We start from the raw sequence: 19,760 nt of genomic DNA, 5'->3' as shown, positions 1-19,760 counted from the left end.
TAATGCAACATGGAAAATCAGCTTTCAGGATTAAAAAAAAAGTATGAAAACTATCTTTTTTTTTTTCTTGCTAATATTCCAGTAATATGCATTTAATAAAAATTTCGCATCTGCTAGAAGCAAAAATAGAACTTGTAAAAGTTCATTTGTGAAGTCACTTCACTGGCAAAAGGCTAATAAAATAAATTCAGAGTCTGAAGAGGCTAATACTCCAGTTTGCCCAGAAATCTTGGTCTTTTAAATCCAAAGCTTCAAGCAAGGTTTTGCTGTGTGTTGTATATAAGGATAAGTACAGGAGACAGGATAGGATTAGGATAGGAGTACAGGATAGGACTGTCTGTGCAAGATGTGTCAGCTGGAGCTTTGCTGTATTCATCTTCAGTGCCAAGCAACTCCAATTCCTCTTTGGCCAAACAAACTTTTTATTCATCGAGGTGCAGTTGTTTGCCAGAGCTATTTGCAGTCATGTGTCAGAGGGGGTACAATTAATACATTGTAAATTTTTTTTTTTTTTAATGGTGTATGCTGTGGAGATTTAATAGAGCCCTGCTGGCAGTGCTCTGAGGACCAGTGCACAGTAAGGATTTGCCAGATCATAGCTGAGCACTTGAAATTTTTCAACCAGCAGGAAGGAAAAAGTGTGTGAGAAAGCCCGTGGGAACTGTATTTTGGTTCAGCAGCGTCCGCTAACATTGTCAAACCGCCTGTCTCAAACTGTTAGGGGTGATAAACTGCCAGTAATTATCATTTAGAAAATTAGCGGCTGCCAAAACCATCACACACATCACATGTGTTGGTTGGACTGGTTTGAAATTATTTCACTAAAAAAAAAAAAAGGAAAAAGAAAGAAAGATTCCCGAGCCTGCATCTGCTCCAAGAATAGCGCTGAGTTTTGACATATGACAGTTGGTGCTGGCAGAAGTTATTTTTGTTGTTCGGAGCAGGCTCGGGGGATACTTTCTTGGAGTGCGTCACTACTGCTATTTACCGTCCGGGTAACAGGACAATTGAGACCTCTGACTATTTGCAGCAAATCTAAATAAATAACTGAAGTATGTGGGATCTCCTTTCCCTTCCCTTCTCTTTCCTTCCTTGCCTATGACACAGGACAGAGAGAAATAAAAAGAACGGTTGCCAGAAGGAAAACTTTCTTATTTTGCAGTTGGTTTCCAGCCACTGCAAAGAAACTGAATCATCATGGAAGGGCTGAGCAGGGCAGAGCAAAAGCTTAAAAGCGGCTTTGGCTGCACACTACCATCACTTCGTGTCCTCACAATCCTCCCAAACAGCCCATATGTAAAAAACATGGCTTGAGGCAGAGCAAATGTCATTAATTTCCTCTCAAAGGAAGCGGAGTGCCACTATGACCTAGAGCTAGGGACGATATGAACACAACCATATCACACAGATGTGGCTGTGAAGGAACATGAGGGTGGTGAAATGACCATGTAGAAGCTTACACGATATTTTTCACACAGAGGTTTGTGATTTGGTCAGTCATCAATGAATAAGTTGGTGCAAAGTCTCTGAATCAGTGATCTGTAAGTCTGAAGGACTCAGAGTTGTCGGCACAAGAAAATATCGCTCACATTTTAACTTACATTTTAGTGTGTGTGCCTTCCTGCTTCTGTTGAGTGCAAGGGTGTAAAACCTTGTGTGATCTCTGCTTTTCCCTCCAGGTTGTGGTTCAAGACAGGACTTCTGGGGTGACACAGCCAACCTCTGAAGTTCCTGCTCACATGTGCTCTCCTGTGGTGCTCCAACCATCACTGTTCCATAATTTAAACCAAAACATTTGGGGTGATTGATATTAAACCCCTGTGTTGCAAAGATTCAGTGACCAGTGCAATGTAACCAACAGGAAAATCAGTTCAACTGAGGTAAATGGAGAATTACAGCAGAACAGCCTCTGCATCTGAGGGATAGGGACAGCTCAGGGTTTATCTTCATCAGCACTTCTGATTTGTTTTGGAAGTACACCTGTTCAATACGTGATGTCATGTATCAGCTTAATCAAACTGTTCGTGAAACACAGAAGGAGAATTTTGTCTTTTCAAATAATATCTCTGGTACTGTTAAACAAGTACTCAGAGAGTACCGAGTGGCAATGAAAGGAAAACGTATTGCATTTCATTATTTCATCTATGTGAACACTGTACTGTGTCTAATTCTGTTAATCTAAAATTACAAACAAACTTAGCCTGATATAATTTAATTTTCATTATAGACACCAAATGCTATTATGTTGGGCAACAAATTGGCTTAGGATAATTCTGTCTTTACAAAATAAGATTGTAATCAACAGATTTACAGTTTAATAAAGTCTCATGATGTATGTATACCCTATAGCTTTTAGAGCTTTACTTTCAGTCCAGAGTTCCCATTAGTCTAATTTAAGATTATTGGTACAATCATTTGATTTAAGATATGCCTTTTTATAAAGCAACAAGGAGTGCTAGCGTGACATACTGAAAGGAAGCACTGTGAGGGAACCATCTATGAGACTTTTATTGCAGAGTTGTTGATGAATGAGACTTAGTGACAAAAGTATGCAGTGAGAGCCTGTGCTCTCTCCAAAGTTTGCAAAGGGTGGGGGACATTTAGGATATGTAGGGTCCCAGCTGGGAAAAGTGAGGTTATTTTAGTCTGAAATAATGCTTTTGCCAAAATATAAAAACTTTTTGCAGGTCAAAAATACCTTTTTCATTATTTTCTTCTTTTCTAAGTCAGTCTAAACTGTAATCTCTGAACACCATGGTCTAGTTTATTGGCCAAATAGCACTGATCTTGAGATATAAAATCCCAACAACAGAAGCCTTAATGACAGGGATATAGAAACCAATTGTGTCTTATTTATGCAAGTAGTTAAAAGAAATTAGTGTTTGTGTGCGTGTGCATGTTTTAGTTTCTGATTTATTCATCTACTATTTTTGTACTTTAAAACAGCAGATCTTCTCCATTTTGCTTTTTTTTTTTTTTCCAAAACAGGTTTTAGTTTTTATAGAACCATTGAATGGTTTGGGTTGGAAGGGACCTTAAAGACCATTTAGTTCCAACCACCCTGTCAAGGGCAGGGACACCTTCCACAACAACAGATTGTTCAAAGTCATATCCAACCTCACCTTCAACACTTCCTGGGATGTGGTATCCACAGCTTCCCTGGGCAACCTGTTCCAGTGCCTCACCACCTCTGAGTAAAGAATTTCTTCCTTATATCTCATTTAAACCTGCTCTCAGTTTAAAGCCATTCCCACTTGTCCTATCACTACATTCCTTTGTAGAAAGTCCCTCTCCAGCACCCTTGCAGCCCTCTTTTGGTACTGGGAGGTGCTGTAAGGTCTCCCTGGAGCCTTCTCTTCTCCAGGCTGAACAGCCCCAGCTTTCTCAGCCTGCATACATAGGAGGGGTACTCCAGCCTCCCCTGATCCCCTCTTCATTATCTCCTCTGGACTCACTCCAGAAGGTCTGCATCCTTCCAATGTCTTTGGCCTCAGAGCTGGATGCAGCATTCCAGGAGTGGTCTCACAAGAGCAAGAGCAGAGGGGCAGAATCTCCTCCCTGGCCACGCTGCTTTGGATGCAGCCCCGGACACAGTTTGCTTTCTGGGCTGTGAGCACATAGTGCCAGGTCACATTGAGCTTCTCATCCACCAACATCCTCAGGTCCTTCTCCTTAGGACTGCTCTCAATCCATTTTCCATCAGGCCTGTATTTGTGTTTGGGATTGCCCTGACCCTGATTGTACTTGGCCTTGTAGAATGTCACGAGGTTGCACAGTCCCACCGCTCAAACTTCCTAAGGTCCCTCTGGATGACACTCCTTCCCTCCAGCATGTTGACTGCACCACACAGCCTGGTATCAGCAAACTTGCTGAAGGTGCAGTCATATGCCTGCAGTTTGCTCAGCTTCTTGTCTGAGCAAACTGGCAGAAACAATTAATTGAGCTTGCATAGTAAGCGGACTGTGGATCTGGGTCATTTGTAACAACTAGGTGAGACTTCCTGTAGTGATTTTGGTAACGTGATGAGGTGTGTATGCAGGCATGTGAATTTCTAGCTGGCTGGCTGTGTGTGATCAGAATTAAAGTATGTATACCTTTATTTCAGAAAGTGTATGAAATGTGAGGATATGTACATGTTGCTCTGGTTTGGGGTATTCTGAAGGACTGGCTGGGGAGAGACAGTGTTCTCCTCCTCCTGGTTTATCCCTGTGCTCTTTCAAGGAACTGTAATCTTCCTTAGGTATACTTGGATTAATGTTGCCTAAGAGCTTGTAATTAAACATGCAGGGCTTGAGGAACTTGGGAAGGAGCAGTCCTCCTTGATCTTGTGTGTCCATAAGCAAGGACAGGCACGGCTCAGAGCTCTGGGCCACGGCACAGGCAGCTCTCTCACTCGCACCGAGGGGGCTGGGGAAGGGTGCTGTGACTGCTCTGGGCTCAGGCCACCAGTCCCCTTTTGTGCCACAGCACAGGAAGACCTTATCTCCAGTATAAGTGGAGCCAGCAGCATGTATGTCAGAGAGTAGCTTCCCTTTCCCCGTGCCCCCCTTCACCCACGCTTCTGGAGTAAAGAGAGGGTTTCTCTGGCTAAAAAGCTGCATTTCACAAGGGCAGGAACCAAGAGGCAGTTCATTTCTATGGCGAGTTGCTATAAATAACTTGCTCTGTTAACATGGATTCTTTCTATGAATCCTACAGACAGGGTTTTATTCCAAGCTACAAAATGCTTTGTATACCCTTGTTACTTTGTACGTGCTGATGCTGCTGCTTCGCCCTGCAAAATGAGAGGCAAGCCTGACACTTGCAGGGCAGTGCTGTTCTGTTGATGGAGTAAAGGAGTCAGCCTTCCTAAACAGGCCTGTTACAGTGTTAATTTTTGACATCACTGATACCAAAAGGGGCCCTGGACATTTTTAAGCAAACAGGGCAGGACTTGGTGAAGTCCACGCACATCGGGTTTTAAACATTCAGCCAGCTGCAATGTTTTCTACCGCTCTGCTCTCTGCTAATGCTTGCAGTGAGTCTGGGTCAGAAGCTGTAGCTACTGCAAGCCTTGAAAGCTTTGCAGGGCTTTTAGGAACCTTGTAATTGCTCCACTGTGAATCCTGGAGTGAGAAAGAACTTGTCCCGGAGGAAAATGTCTTCTCTTACTGCTCATGCAGTGAAAACTCTATGGACATTAATGATCCCAGCTGTATGATATGCATGTGTCACTCTGCAGCTTTCTATTTTCTTCCTTTCACGTAGTCCTGGTACTGGAAGCCCTCTCTTTTGGGAGAAGTTTCCATTTAAATCCATTTCTGCATTTGACTGATGCTGTCCATGTCCTTTCCCCCTCTTCACATGAAGTGAAAACCAGTGAGCTGTTGAAATTTTTGTAGAGTTGAAAGGTGTGGCCCAGAGGTGTCTGTCCAGAAAAGGGAAGTGCTTTGGTGTTCAGGCAGTTGATAAAACACACGTGTTTATGAGGAACCATGCTCTCTCTTACTTTTTGTCCTCCTTTTTAAAATGCATACATCTGCTTGTGGAGGCCGCTGTTTAAACTCCCCATACACGTGTATGACAAGGTCAAATACAGATCCCTTTCTTTGATACCCTTCCAAGCATGAGGTTCTTCTAAGTATTTGTAGCCCTCTGTGTGGGTGGGTTGGAAGTGGAGTAAGCAGTGGATGGGCACATGTGTAGCATGGGAGAGGAAGCAGACCAAACATACTGGTTGTTATCCAAGGTGAAAAAGGCAGTGCGTGGTGAGCAGGGCATCTTGACATGCCAGGTAGCATTCCTGCACAGACTGTCCAGCTGCAGTGCCAGTGGCTTTGTGGGACTGTTGTGATCCCAAATTCTATGGCAAATTGCCATTTCATGTAAAAGTATATGCGAGGGAAAGGAACCTGATGTTTTTATCATGTACATGTATCAGTTTTGGTTTAAAGTATGACTATTGATTAGCTGCTCATGACAGTGTTTACTGTTGAAATCTTCACAACTGGCCCTGGGAGCAGCTCCCAGATTGTGCAAATGGTTTTTTGGAGGGGAAATTATTTGGCTGGCTTGCATATTCAAAAGAAAAAGGAAAAAAAGTCTCATCTCTCTGTGGATCTCAGGCGTGCATCCCTCTTTTTTCCATAGGATTGTTACAGATATGTACTTCCAGGGATTGCTCCATCAGCCTGTACCATTGATACATTTTGTAGAGTTCACAATCAAACGCGTTCATGGCTGAGAGTGGCACACGTGCTGCTCTGAATGCTCCTCTCAGCTGCCTCCTGCTCCTGGTAACCCACATTCTGCAGCTGGAGGCTGCTCCAGGCCCCGCATGAATGGTGCGTCTTGTGTTCCGGCGAGGTCAGTGAACCTGATTCTAGGTCAAAATCAAATGGGACATTCCCTAAGTACACGAGTCCAAACCAGTCACAGCACTAAAATTTGGAGCCTATGAGTACTTTCTGTGTGTTATTTCTCAGTGATTTACAGTCTGTTTTACTCGAGGTGGGAGGGACACTGAGCATGGGTTTATTATTATTATTCTGGTTAGACCTGCAAAACTGAGAGAAGAAAGAAAATAAACTGGTGTCACTTCATTGCATAGGGGTGCAAAAGACTCACCCTTACAGTACCAAAAATACACTTGTGTTGTTCCATGGTGAGAGTGTCCTGTTTACAAACAGTGGCCTAGATAATACCTGCCAGCACAGCTCCTCCTATCTTCCGCCTGCTTCTCCCTGCTCTGCTGTTCTTCCCCGCAGTCCTCACAGGCACAGCGAGAGCAGGCAGTGACCCAGATGCGCTGCTCTCAAAGTGCCATTTGTTTCCAGCACTCAGCATGCTGGCAGTTTTGACACATGGCTACACACATATCCATCACTGGACCAAAATACGCCTCTCCTGTGCTGTAAGGGGTGTTGTATCAGATAAGCCACTGCTGACAGGGCCAGTAGCTGTTCACACATTCTCTGAGGTGTGTGGCAGTGTGTGTGTGTGCATGGGACACCTGCCCTCCAAATGTGGAAGGATTTGTTGAGCTGCATGATACAGTCCTGATCCTATTTTTTTTTTCTGACTGCTTAAAGTTTCCAGGGCTTAGCAGGCAAGAATTTTGCTACTACATGCTTTGTTACCAATGGTACCAAAAAAGAAAGGAGAAAGGCCTTTTTCCAGTTCTGTTTTTTGTCAGGGAGTAGAGGGCTGTGTTCTTTCTCTTCTCCTATTCTGACTACAGCTTTATCTCTGACTCCTTTGCATACAGAGCCAGTTAGAGCTACTACATGTACATATGCAAATATGTGTTTATACAACTATGTATGTACACACACACACACACACACACATATACATGTAATCATCAGAGTCATAGATATGTAGATACATAAGGTTGTTAAGATTGGAACATAAAACTAGTTCTCTCTCCTCTCATCCAAGCTACAACCTCAATCAGTCTTTTTTCACTTCTTTGTGCATACCAAGCCATCAAGTCTCATTCAGCTTGACCAAACAGATATCCATTGATACCTCCCTTTCTCCCTACACCTGCAGCTCTCCCCATTATTTCACACTGCTGTTGCCATGGACAACATCAGTGTCCCTCAGCCAGTTCAAAACCTGTCCATCTCTCAGTTCCCTCTGTCTTTACTCTGAGATCAGCAGATTCTTTTTGGATATGGTCTCTTAATAAATTCCCTGTGCTATCCACACAACATGGACGAAATTCACATTTAAGCACTCATTTGTTGTCTTGAATTACTGCAACATCCTTTTCTCTGGTGTCTTCAAGTTATAATTCCATCTGTCCAGAATGTCTTTACAAAAAGAATGTGTCCCGTTTCCTCATTTGTTAGCAGTGTAACCTTCCCTGTGCACTCCTCTGCTGATTCCATCATTCAGCACAAGGTGCCTATCTTTATCACCAAAGACCCTCCTTTCCTCTCTACTTCCTATCTGGCAGCCAGCTCCAAGAGGGCATCTTTCTCCTCCTGTGATGTCTGTCTCCTCCAGTGCACGTGAGTTGCTTTCTGACGTGTTGTTACAGATTTTCTGCTGACCTAACCCACCTGGTTAATATCAGCAGGACTATTTTCTTCTTGTCCTTTGGGTCTCTCCTTTAAAATGTTCTCTTTTTGTCTGGGATGCAGGCAATGCAGAGCAGTTCACCACCCATCTTCAGCTTTCAGAGTGCTGCACTTGCACTAGTAGTAAGCACTTATTGTAATTTTAGATCTTAGTGAGATTAAGGCCTTAACCAGCATCTCCTGTCACTGCAGGCTTTTAAAAATAGGCTCAACATGCACGGTAATAGCAGCGTTGTAACCATGGCAATGCAAGGAAAGCAGGGTTTGCAGGCAGGGATCTCACCAGAGCAACCAGCTCTGAGGGCTGAGGGCTGGGCCAGGGCGGCTCAGGGGAGAGGTTTCAGGCTCGGGGAGGGACTGGGAGCCTCAAAGCTCACATCTCTTTTTCCCCAGGTAGGTCAGGTGGCCTAATAAAAGGAATAACATAAGTATAGTTGTTCCTGCCTTGAGCAAAGAAGCCACCTGGATGGTGACTCGAGGTCCCTTTTGATCCTGTGGCTCTGTTTTAATAGGCAGAGCTGAGCTCTCCTTGTGTGTTCGAGCATATGCTGATACCAACAGAAGGTCCCTGAATATCAAGAAACCAGAATATCCTCATTAAGGATCTTCTTGGAGGATGGGAGAGTAATATATCGCTCTTTGAGCGGAGGCTGGCTTTGTGCAGCAATAAAACATGAATATTAAACAGGAAATCAATGACACTTCTGAAGCATGTCTGAGACAGAAATCCAGATGCTGTATGGCGATATAGGCCCTTAAGCCTTATGTCTGTGCTACTCTTTTTTTTTTTGTTTTTTTTAAAGCTGCATCTGCATCGTTTGCAGTGTAAGAGGAGGGCATAGCAAGAGAAAAACCAGATTTTTTAGCCTAGTTTCCTGAGGAAGTGGGGGTTAGGCTGTTAACTCAGTGTGTTTGTACACCAGTCCTCCTCTTTTAAGTTTTCAGGCTGTCTCCAGCCAGGGAGGGGCCTTCAGGGGCAGCATTTGTCTTCCCAGCTCTTTCTCCAGTGCATTAGCTGCTGCAAGGAGATGGGCTGGGTGTGGTGGCAGCAGGAGCAGGGTGCTGCAGACACCCCTGGAGCAGCTGAGCAGTGGCTGCAGCGGGGCTTGTGCGGTAAATGTGGCTGGGTACCGGGCATCTGGGGCTTTGGGAGAGCCAGCAGCACCGGGATGCAGTGTGGGAAGGACTCTCATTGTAAAGTTAGCATCACCAGTCCAGATGAGCTGGAAATTCAGTTTCATTAGTTCCACTTAACAGGCGTTTGCTTAATCTTGAAAAACAAAAGACAAAAATAAAAGTAAGGAGGTTATACTGAATAGTAATGACATTTTAAATCCTTAGAATATTTCTGCAAAATAAATGCTTTTGTGTGGCTTCTGCATTGCAAAGAGGTTTATATTAATGTAGCACAATCCTGGAATTACATGAACCTTGTCTTTTTCTGGTTCACACTGGGACACTTGCTTTCTGAGGGAAAACCTGTTGTCTTTAAGGGCAGTGTGAAATCATAAAGACTTAATCTAGAGCTTGAGGCTGAAGCATTACATCACATTAGTGCAAAATCTTTTTATTCATAGTTTTAGTGTGTTGTCCTGACAATTTAATTTCCTGTTTGCACTGTGGGAGGGTCTTCTTTGGAATCCACTAGACAGCAGAGTTGGTTGTTTAGGGTGTTTCTTGAAGGTAAATTGTCAAAATACGGTATTTTTGTGTGTGTGTGTGTGGTTGGTCCTTTTATTTTTTAATGTCTTTATTTATGTTATTTCCTGACTATAGAACCCAGCAACATGAAGTCTCATAATTAAAGTAAGTAAATAAATAATCAGTGAAGTAGTATGAGAGACAGCCCTTTTTTTTTTTTTTTTACTTATCCCCATCCTCAGCCCACTGGTGACTTTTCCTATGTTTTGCAATGGTTCTCAGATTTAGAGGTTATATTCTCTTCCGTTTTGTCTTATGTGACAATGAAAGACCTTATTTATTTTCTTTACTTGTCTCACTATTAAAAAAATAAACCAGAAAGTCAAGTTTTTTGTTCTTCTATTTCTAGTACTCTTGTTTATTTTGAAACTTCCAGAAAGAGATAAGAACAGCTTAAGAAAAATGCTCTCCAGAGTAATCCCTTAAAGAGCAGCAAACAAACACTGCAGATTGGTCCTCAAGGCTGTGCTTCCTTTCTGGGGAGGGAGGGAGGTGGGGAGAGAGGATGTTTTCTTTTTAGTTGTGCTCTAATCATCCGATCTGGGATTTGATAAGCTCCACAAGTCTGAAACTGCTGCCTCCTCCTGTCTTCCCCCTTCCTGCCTCTCAGAAGATTAAAGTGAACATGGCAAAAAGGAAGCAGTTTATTTTCAGCTTGTTGTAGTTAATAATTAGTTTACAGTTGCAGCATTCTCATTGTTTGTATTCTAATCGTGTTGCTATATTCTTTTCTTACACTGTTTACTTTCCACATCACAGGCCTTCTTTGATACAGAAATAGGTTTACAAATAGCCCATTCTTGCAAAATTTCAGCCTCTTTTCAACATTTTTATATTGCACATTGGGAAGTGTGACACGTGTAGGTGGAGTAACTTCTGCAGACTCGCCTTGCCTACCCCCCCCCAACAGACTGGGCCGTGGTTTTTTTTCACTTTCTGACAATTTGGAATTACAGCAGTTGTGAAACCACAATAGAAAGCAATCAAGCCTTTAAAGTATTAGTATTACATGTACAAGATAGAAGTATTATTTGGCTCACTCAAAATTAGCTAAATCCATGTATTGACTGAACCGCAAGAAGTCCTTAGTAAATACCCCCAGTTCGTCCTAAGAGATACTTGTGCTGAATTCTTTTAACCTTTAAAGCCTCCAAGTAAATTTGCCAGGACTTTGAGACTGTGTGTTCCCATGTGTATATTTTTAATTATTTCTTCCACAATGGGAATGGCTGACATTATGGGTACTGTAATATTGCAATACTAGCATATATATTCTATATATATTTTCTCTATGAATGTGTTCATTGTGTGTCATGGAAATAATGTCCTTAATTAAAACCTTGCACACTGATCAAAGCACAAAAATATTTCTTGTATAACAAAGGTTCTCTCTTAAGGGGAAGGGGAAATTTGTTTATAATAACAATTGCTTATAAAAGCAAATTTTTGTGTACAAGAAACTGCATTTACATTGCAATGTAATTGCACTTCTAAATGGCCTTTACTGCTTTTCCAGAAGGTTTGTAAATACATTGTTTAGCCAGTTTCTGCTAAAGGTCCTTCTGGGTCAATCCTGCATCTTCAGGAGGAGAGCATTTTCTTCTTTGAAACAAACTGGAAAATCAATTATTAAAGCAAAAGCTTCTGAAACCTTACATTATGCATGGGGTTTTTTTCCCCTTGCTGTCTTTTTTAACCTTCATAATAATGTGAGTACTTATTTCTGGCCATGGAAGTGTTTCACTGATGCCACTGGGATACTGGGCAGGTAAGGATGAGCAGGAGAGGGATGCAGCACTGGCTCTGGCCACCATGTCCCTGTATCACTGTCTGCCTATGCCTTCCCTCAGCTCCAGAGATGCCCAGCAGCATTTCTAGGAGGCAGCTCAAAGGGATAGAGAGTTCGGTCTATTTTTAGGACTATGGTCTCCATTCATTTATTTTTTATAAAAATTGTCTGGGACATAGTACTTCTCATATTTCTGTGAAGAGAAATGCAAATGCTGTTCCCATAATTAATGAAGTAATTTTTCTACTGTTTCGAGAACTAAAGTGTGCTGCTACAGTGACGTGCCCCTCATATGTAGCACTCTCAGTCTGAGTGCCTGCTCAGTACTGAGCCTGCTAATAGCCTCCCCTAGGGATTGCTCAGCCCCCGTGGCTGCCCACAGCCCCCTGACCCAGGGACAGGCAGGTCCAGGAGGAGGCCGAGCTGTGCACAGCACATGCTGCCTTTCAGCTTACACAGAGCTGCACACTTGCTTCTCTGCCCAGCAGGCTGGATGACCAGGGGTGCCACAGGGTTTGTGTTCTTCTCAGAACACTTTCAAAAGGCAGGATTTATGAATGGCCCCGAGTGCCGTCGCGATTGCCTTTCTGTCGCCAGTGGCTTCGCTGTGTCGTTCTCCACTTGCTCACCGTAACCACCGGCTGTCCCACCCAGGATTTCTTAAAGCTGCTGGCTTTTCAGTCTTTTGATTTGTTGCATCTGCCTCTGCTGTGTCCCTGTACACCCCCACAGCCTCTGCCTGCACTGGCGCTTTCCATGCAGGAGTTGCTGGTTGGATGGTGCCGTGTTTCCAGATCCCAGCTTTATGCCTTCAGCTCTGCTGGGTTACAAAGCCAAGCTGATGCTTGGAAAAGGAGTTGTGAATGAAGATTTTGTTGAGTTTATCCAGCTTGAAAGTAGAGAAAGGGGAAAGGTACTGATATCACCAATACTGAGCTGGCAGTATTGAGGGGCTTGAACTGCCTGGGTGAGAGGCACAGCACAGGGTGAAGGAGAGCGAGCAGCCGGCTTTGGCAGGGCTGGGAGCCACAGAACATGGGGACAGCTGACAGCAGCTAAAGGTAAGTCAGCATAGCAGCTGACCTTTTGCTCTTTAGCAGTTTGTGCGTTTCTTCCTCTTCATACCTCCATTTTATTAAATCAGAAAAAAGTTTGAGCAAAGCCTCTGTGTTTTCCTGGTGTTTTCCTCCCACGTTTCCTGTTTCTTAAGACTTGTTGCCATTGCAATGGTGACTTTGCTTCTGAGTTCCTTTTGCTCCAAATGGAAAGGGCAGACGTGTTTTTAGACAGGAAGAAGTTCAATGGTGCAAACATTCTTGTTTTGAAACTACTAAACTACTTTTGGACTCCTTTAACAGAGGGACCTAGTTATCCTTATTTACATCCTGCATATGCAGAAGCTTTCCAGTAACTGTTTCAGAAATCCAGTGACTTTCAGATGAAAAAAATGACGAGTGCCTGTCCCATAGCCACTGCCCTCTTTCCAAGTTTTGGCACTGTTGCATGGGAGGACAAACCAAAAGAATAGTATAGTCTAAGTATGTCGTAGTATAACTCTTCTAATGGTGTTGCTGGTTGTTGGGGTTTTTTTTTTCCTTTTCTGTTGTCCAGGATTGTGTCTGGACTTGTTGCAAGAGCAGATTTTATTGGGAGCTCCCTCTTTTCTGCCCTCAGCTCTCTCCCCCAAAGCCTGTGATGACTGGGCTTTTTCATATCATGTGCCAGCTATCTGGGACCTCACTTAAAAAAGGAGTAGTTTCAGGCTAACAGGGAGGCTTTTGTCTCTGTGTAAGAACAAGTCTATAAGCTTCCCTTAAACTTTAAATGTTTTATTGTTGGAAAGCTTTCAGATGTTCACAGGATAAGGGCTCTTTATATGTAATCTGGCATTGCACAGTAAAGAATTACTTTATGTAAGCTAAGATGTGCAGTCCCTTATAAACTGTGTAAATTCAGCATGTAGGAGATTGTTCTTCTCCTTCTGTTCAGTGTTGCTTCTAGAAAGGGTTTCTTGGTTTTGGTTAGTTGGAGGGTTTTTTGGTTGGTTGGTTTTTGGTTTTAGTAGGGTTACAAATCATAGGTGGTGGGAATAGGTGGAAAATGCTGCATGCACCCTATTTGAAGAAATCCATAGATTTCTTCAAACAGCAGTATCAGCAGAGTCCTGGGTGACAGAATCCTCAATCAGTCTGAAAAGGGTAACTCAAGATTGTTAGAGCAGAGTCCTAGTAACCTACTACTGAAAAGTACCTTCTGGACAAATTCATGGCCCAAAATCTGTGTGGTATGGTGTATTGCAACATAAGCATGACTTACATTGAAACAGAATAAAGAGGCAGGCTGTTACTCTGAAGAGACTAACCAACACTTTATTTACAAAGTAGATCCAAGCTCATTTGCTGGTTACACATTTTGATCCTGACATGTTCCTTTGTAAACTGTTCACCATGAAAAACTTCATCTTCCCGGTTTTTGCCAAGTAAGATGGCAACCCAAGCACCAGGAATGCCTGCTTCTACTTGAGGGTTGGAAAAACAGCAGCAAGAGCATGTTGCTAATAGAAAACTGCAGATGTTTATAATTATGTAGATTTTCTTCTGTGTTTGAGTACCATAAACTCAATTGCATCTACTAGCATTTGAAAAGTATGTAAGACCACTTATGGCTTCAACCAGCCACTTCTTCCAGCTGGGTGAAACTCATAGGAACTGCAACATGTACCAGACCAGCACCCTCTGTGTGGCTCTTTCTATGCTTTCAGCTATGTTATTATCTGTTTTCAATGGTGGATAAATTGTCACTGAGCAGTTTTTGCTTCAATGAACAATCAGGAGTTTTGTGGGTTCACATCTAGGATTATTCACAATGCACTTGATCCAAAGATCCTTGAAGTTGTTGAGTGCTGATGGATTTGGGAGTGCAAGCTTGAGAAAAAAGTACTTACCATGTCTGTTTTCAGTGATTTCTCTTTTGCCAGTGTAATAAACTTAATTCTGATCCCAGTATGACAAAAATACATCTGAAAGCTAATGAGGAAAAATAGAGGTTTTCTCATGAAGCAGATAATGCCATGAAACCAAACACACAAATGATGTCTAGTTATGCTACTTGCCACATTCTGTTTCAAAAAATACTTCTTTCTTTACAAAAAGAAATTAATCTTTCAGCAAGACAACATAAATACCCTGCTGATATATATGTAACACTAGGAGGGGAATGTGGGTTTTGGTAAAAGGAGCAGTTCATTGAAGCTCGTGCTGCCTACAGGAAAAGGCTGTTCCTGGCAGATAATAACTCTGATTATCCCCCAGAAGTCTTCTGCTTTTCTTTAATGTTTCAAATCATGTCGCTCTGAGATTCAGCACAACCTTTCGTGTCTGTTGGTGTGCTAAGGATTTTCTGTATCTTACCACGTAGGAGGAGATGCTTGGACAGCTTTCATTTGGATACTGGTTGGACAAACCGTTCATTTCCTCTTCTATTTGTTATACTAATTGTAAAAGAAGCCTATATTGGTGTGCCTTGAGGCCTGTATTTAGTTTATTTTGCATCTCCTATGCTGTACTCTCAAAAGTGAGCAGAGCATTTCCAAAAAGTGCTCATCAAAATTTGGAGATATGTATCATGATTCAAAGCCTTCAAGAAAAAGGAATATTTCCCTTACATTCTTGGGTAGAATGAAAATCATTAAGACTAAAATTGAGTTCTGCATCGGCCTCCAGGCTGAACACAAAGAAAGAGAGAATAATCTTTGGTTTACTCTGCAAGCTATGTCCAGCCCTCACCTCAATTATGCAGCAAAATACTTCTCTTCCCTTCTCCCTCCCAGTTCCACCTCCAAGCCTCTCCTCCTTTGTAGCCTGAGATAGAGCACATTTCTCACCATCATTCAAAATCAAGTAAAGGACTTCCCCAAGCATCTGCCATCCCTGCAGTTCTGAAGGTCTTGCAAGGCTAGAGATGTGGCAAAGTGTGTGTCTGCCTCAGATTTAACAAGACACCCCTTACCCTTGCTCTCTTGCTAGTTCTTGTCATACGTGATCTCAGTGAAAGACTTGGACTAGACTCCCTTGGCATGCATTAAAGCAGTTCCCTGCATTCCCATGCTGTAATGTGGGAATGTTACATGTAACAAGTGGAGCTGTACTCTTGGTCCATCCTTTCCATCTTTGCCTCCCTTTTACCCTGGACTCAGCACAGGCCTTTTTAATTTTTATTTCTTCTTTTGTTATTTTATTTATTTATTTATTTATTTATTTATTTTACTTTATTTTATTTTATTCATTTCAGTCACTTTGCCAACTTGCCTGAAGAATTCCCCCAGTTTGGTTTAATCTTGGTTACTGCACAGGCTTTTGTGCTGGGGTGAGGGAGGAGAGGGGAGAAGAAGGGAGCACTGCCAGGGCCATGTCCAGAAGCTCCACACCAGAGCTGGGGGGAGTTCTGCCCCTTTTGGCAATGGTGCCAGCCCCTGTCTTTCAAATATTCCTGGGACCCGTAGCATGGAGTACAGAGTTTCCTTATTTGTCACTCCTCTGAGGAAATTTTTTTAGTCAGTCTCATGGTGTAGAAGAAAATAATGAGCTAATCCAGAGTTGAGGGTGCTATTGGATTGTTTTGGGCCTGGCTCATTTCTTAAGCCTCTAACTTTTCTGCATGCAGATTTTATCCAATTAGTTCAGAGGCAGAAGTAGAGTTTCTTGACTTGATGTTTTCTTTCCAGGCCAAATGCCTGGAAGCTAGGGAGGGAAATAGATGGCACTGGAATAATAACCACCTTCCCTGAGTTTGAGCAAAGCAGTTAAGACCCAGGTTTTTTTTGGTGTTTTCATAAACTCTGCCAAGCTGTGCAAAAGGTGATGGGAGAGGAGGGGGTGTTCATTTTTTTTTCTTTATTCCTTGATATACCCACTCCTTTTTTCAAATGCTGAACAAAGAAAGCAAGCAGAGAAGATGCTTACATTTGTACTTTTCTGTTAGAAAAATGTCTGTTCCCAAAATCTCTCACAACAGCCTCCTCTGATTTATTATGATGCTTTTTTTCTTCTTTTCTCCCCACCCTGAACCCTCCACTCAAATGAAGTTTGAGCTTCATAATATCAGATGTCTGCTTGCTAATTGGGACTTAGAGCAATCTGATTCAGTTTCCATGTTTTAGAGGAGTATTTATTTGGTTATTCCTTAATAGAAATTCTAATTTTGTAACTGCTTTTTATGTAATGATGACCAGTAAAAATAATTTGATTTAAGAAGCCATTCCCCTTTTGTTTCCTGTTTACGCCTACAGCATCTTTCAGGAGAGGTGCTGGCACAAGAGTTGCTGTTTCTGCAGCTGAGGCAGGTTTTCACGATCAGTAGTGCAGGGCTCCAAGTCATCTGTGTATAGCTGTAAAGTTACTCATCCTGCAGTAATTTCACAGATACCTCTCTGGTGGAAAGTTCAGCCATGTACTTGGGGGAGAATGGGACTTAGAAGCAGTTCAAATTTAGTCTGACTTCACTGGTGTGGACACCTGGGCACTGAAAATTGTGTTCTTCTCCATTTGCTGTGCAGTTACCACTCCCAACCCTGAGCACCAGCAGAATCCTTGCCTCCGCCATCTTCTAGGAGTTTACAAACTAAACGTTTTAACATCATTGTTAGTCTGTGCTCATGAGTTATTCTTTCAAAGATTTTGCCTCAAGGAGAAATAAGGCTTAGCTGTCATTTGAAATTTACTCAGGGTCAGCAAAATGATGGCATTTGTCACTTTTGCTCTCCGTCTTCTTCAAATGGGCCCTAGTGTGTGTCAAGCTGGATATTGTGTTGGCTTCCTTCATCTCTCTCTTTGTTCTCCTAGTGAATGCCCAGTAATTAATACAGTCTAAAATTGAAGTGTGACACAACCCCTTTTTTCCCTTTGTGTAGTTTTCAAACAAGGAGGCTGTCATGAACCTACGTGCATCCAATTCCAAAACCAGTTTGTCAGAACAATATGACTTAGAGAATACTGGGTTGACCAATATTTTTTAGGGTTGGATCTAAAATAATTGGCACACTTGCTGTGTGCTGCTGCGCGTTTCATGTTGTTGACCTTGTCTCCCTGAAGTCTGAATAGCCATCATGTCAGTGACAGTGATGTGTCTGAGCAGCCTGAGGGAGTCTTGCAATTATTTCAATATTTTGCATAATACCAGTGGAATTCAATAATTAGTTGTGAAGGTTTGGCTCCAATTACCTGCTTTCCTAAACCAGGAAAAATGGTGGAAGTTGGTGATAAATGTTAGTAGAGAGAGAAGGAAGTGTAACACGATTTGTGGTGCTCCAGTCACTTATTATTTTTTTTCCCTTCTCTCTTATTTTACAGGGTATCTTTTCGAGCCATTCGTGAGGAAATGTGGTGAATGTAAACTTTCTCTGTTGGGGGGGAAATTGTGGTAAGTGGTGCTGTCTTGATCAATTTTGGTTTTCAACAAGAATTTCAGAAAGATTGTTTTGGCTTTTTTTCAGTTTTAATATTTTTTTTGGTTTTTAGCTCTGGAAAATATAGAGCTATAGTTGATTATATGTGTTCTTTCTCTGGTACAGAGACTGGCAGTATGAGAAGCACTGACAGAGAACAGCATACGGGGCCTCAGGGCGAGGAATGTGTTTTCATTTGCTCCAGTGGCATCTGCTTATTGTGTTTGTAGCTGTTCCATTCTGCTGAAGAGTGGTTGAGCTAAAACCAGGAGGAGTAGAAATAAAAAGGCCTAATTTAAAAACAAGGGGTACAAAAAAAGCATGCCAGCTGTATAAAGGATCAGGAGCAGAAGGAATGCAGAGGGTGCATGTATTTCCCAAAGTGGTGGGGCTGTCCAGTCACTGCAATCTTTCCATCACTTCCCAGAATGCCTGACTGACACCCTTGGTTTGCTTATGTCTGAGAGATAAGGAGATAGTTAATGTGTGCTATACCAGTTTTGCAGTCCCTCATTTCCATACCAGATAACAAGCTTTGCTGCTTGTCTGGCTACTGTATGCAACACTTCCAGAGGCACCAGCTTCCAACAGGCCTCTCTGGTCCTCAGGGCTCTGAGAGTATGGCACATCATGTGTCTGTGCTGCTGAGCTGCACCACTCTGAAGCACAAGGAGAGAGAGAAGAGCGGGAGGTAATTAGTGACATGTCCCAACTAGAGGAAAGTAATTCAGAGAAACCTCTTCCAACCTGCAAAAAATAAAGGCAGCAGATGTGGAGCAGTTTGTGGACTTATATTGCTTTGGTCAATACACACAGTTCTGGACACTTCCAGTCAGTCACCCTTGGAAAAAGAAACGTGTCAGCAGAAGACTGCGTCCCTGCTTTGCCTTGGCCAGGCAGGGTATTGAGCTGGTGCTTTTTCTCCAGGCAGATGTGCAGATTGCAGAGGAAAACTAGCTTATTCTCCACTGGCAGAAGACTTAAGAGCCAGATAGCCTGCAGGGTAGAAAACTGAAAATTAAAGGCTGGCTCTATGAGAACACTTGTTCTTTTCTACCTTTTAAAAAACCTCAGATGTTGTTACATCATATAGAAAGATCTGGGTTGGCTAGCAGATGTTTAAATGTAGATCACTCACCCTTCTGCAGAACATTTACTCTTAGAAACAGGAAAAGATAGAGTGGTCAAGCCCAGAATTTCACAAAGAAGCTGGCCAAACACATGAAAAATACTGCACAATTGTGCCTGGGTAAACCCTACTGCAACACATTCTTTTAAATTATTTTCTCTCTTCAGCTTTCCTGACAATTGTGCGTGTTGTAAGTTTGCATCTATACCCCATGAGAAATACAAACAACAATTTTTAACTAGAATTTGGTTGTAGGGCCACAGATGAGCCACAGATTAAAGCATGAGTTCATTAGTCCATGAGATTTTGTGGTGACTTCCACAACACTTCGTGACTTTACTACAATAGAGGGTAGGATCTATATCTAGTTCTCTTTTTGGTGGTAGTACTGATACTTTGATCATAAAAGTTGTCCAGTATCCTCCCTTACAGATTGGCTGAACTTTGTGTGGGGTGTGACAAAGTTCACAGGTGAAAGAGCAGAATGACTTGGAAATAGTTACAGATGTTACAGATACAGATAGTTACAGATGCTCTGTAACGCCAAGGAAAAAAAGGTTTACCAGCAGACCTGGCAGTTGGATGGTTGTGTCCTAATTTCCTTTCAAAGATGCTTCAGCTGAGGCCAGCCTC

General features: G+C 42.5%; 1 protein-coding gene across 5 annotated transcripts in view; it reads left to right on the top strand.

The window, feature by feature from the left end:
• Positions 1-19,760, top strand: part of FYN (FYN proto-oncogene, Src family tyrosine kinase) — a 139,499-nt gene that overhangs the window by 42,819 nt on the left and 76,920 nt on the right. For 4 of the 5 annotated variants that reach the window (XM_063389828.1, XM_063389830.1, XM_063389829.1 and 1 more), the window contains exon 2: positions 17,904-17,973. The exons of the other annotated variant lie outside the window; for it this stretch is intronic. The gene's annotated coding sequence lies outside the window, so the exon portion shown is untranslated. The remainder of the gene's footprint in view (positions 1-17,903; positions 17,974-19,760) is intronic. 5 annotated transcript variants of the gene reach the window in all.

This window comes from Prinia subflava, chromosome 2 (genome assembly GCF_021018805.1).
Source record: "Prinia subflava isolate CZ2003 ecotype Zambia chromosome 2, Cam_Psub_1.2, whole genome shotgun sequence".
Classification (NCBI taxonomy): Eukaryota; Metazoa; Chordata; class Aves; order Passeriformes; family Cisticolidae; genus Prinia; species Prinia subflava.
The sequence above is the reverse complement of the archived record's forward strand: the minus strand, read 5'-3'. Positions and strand labels throughout refer to the sequence as shown.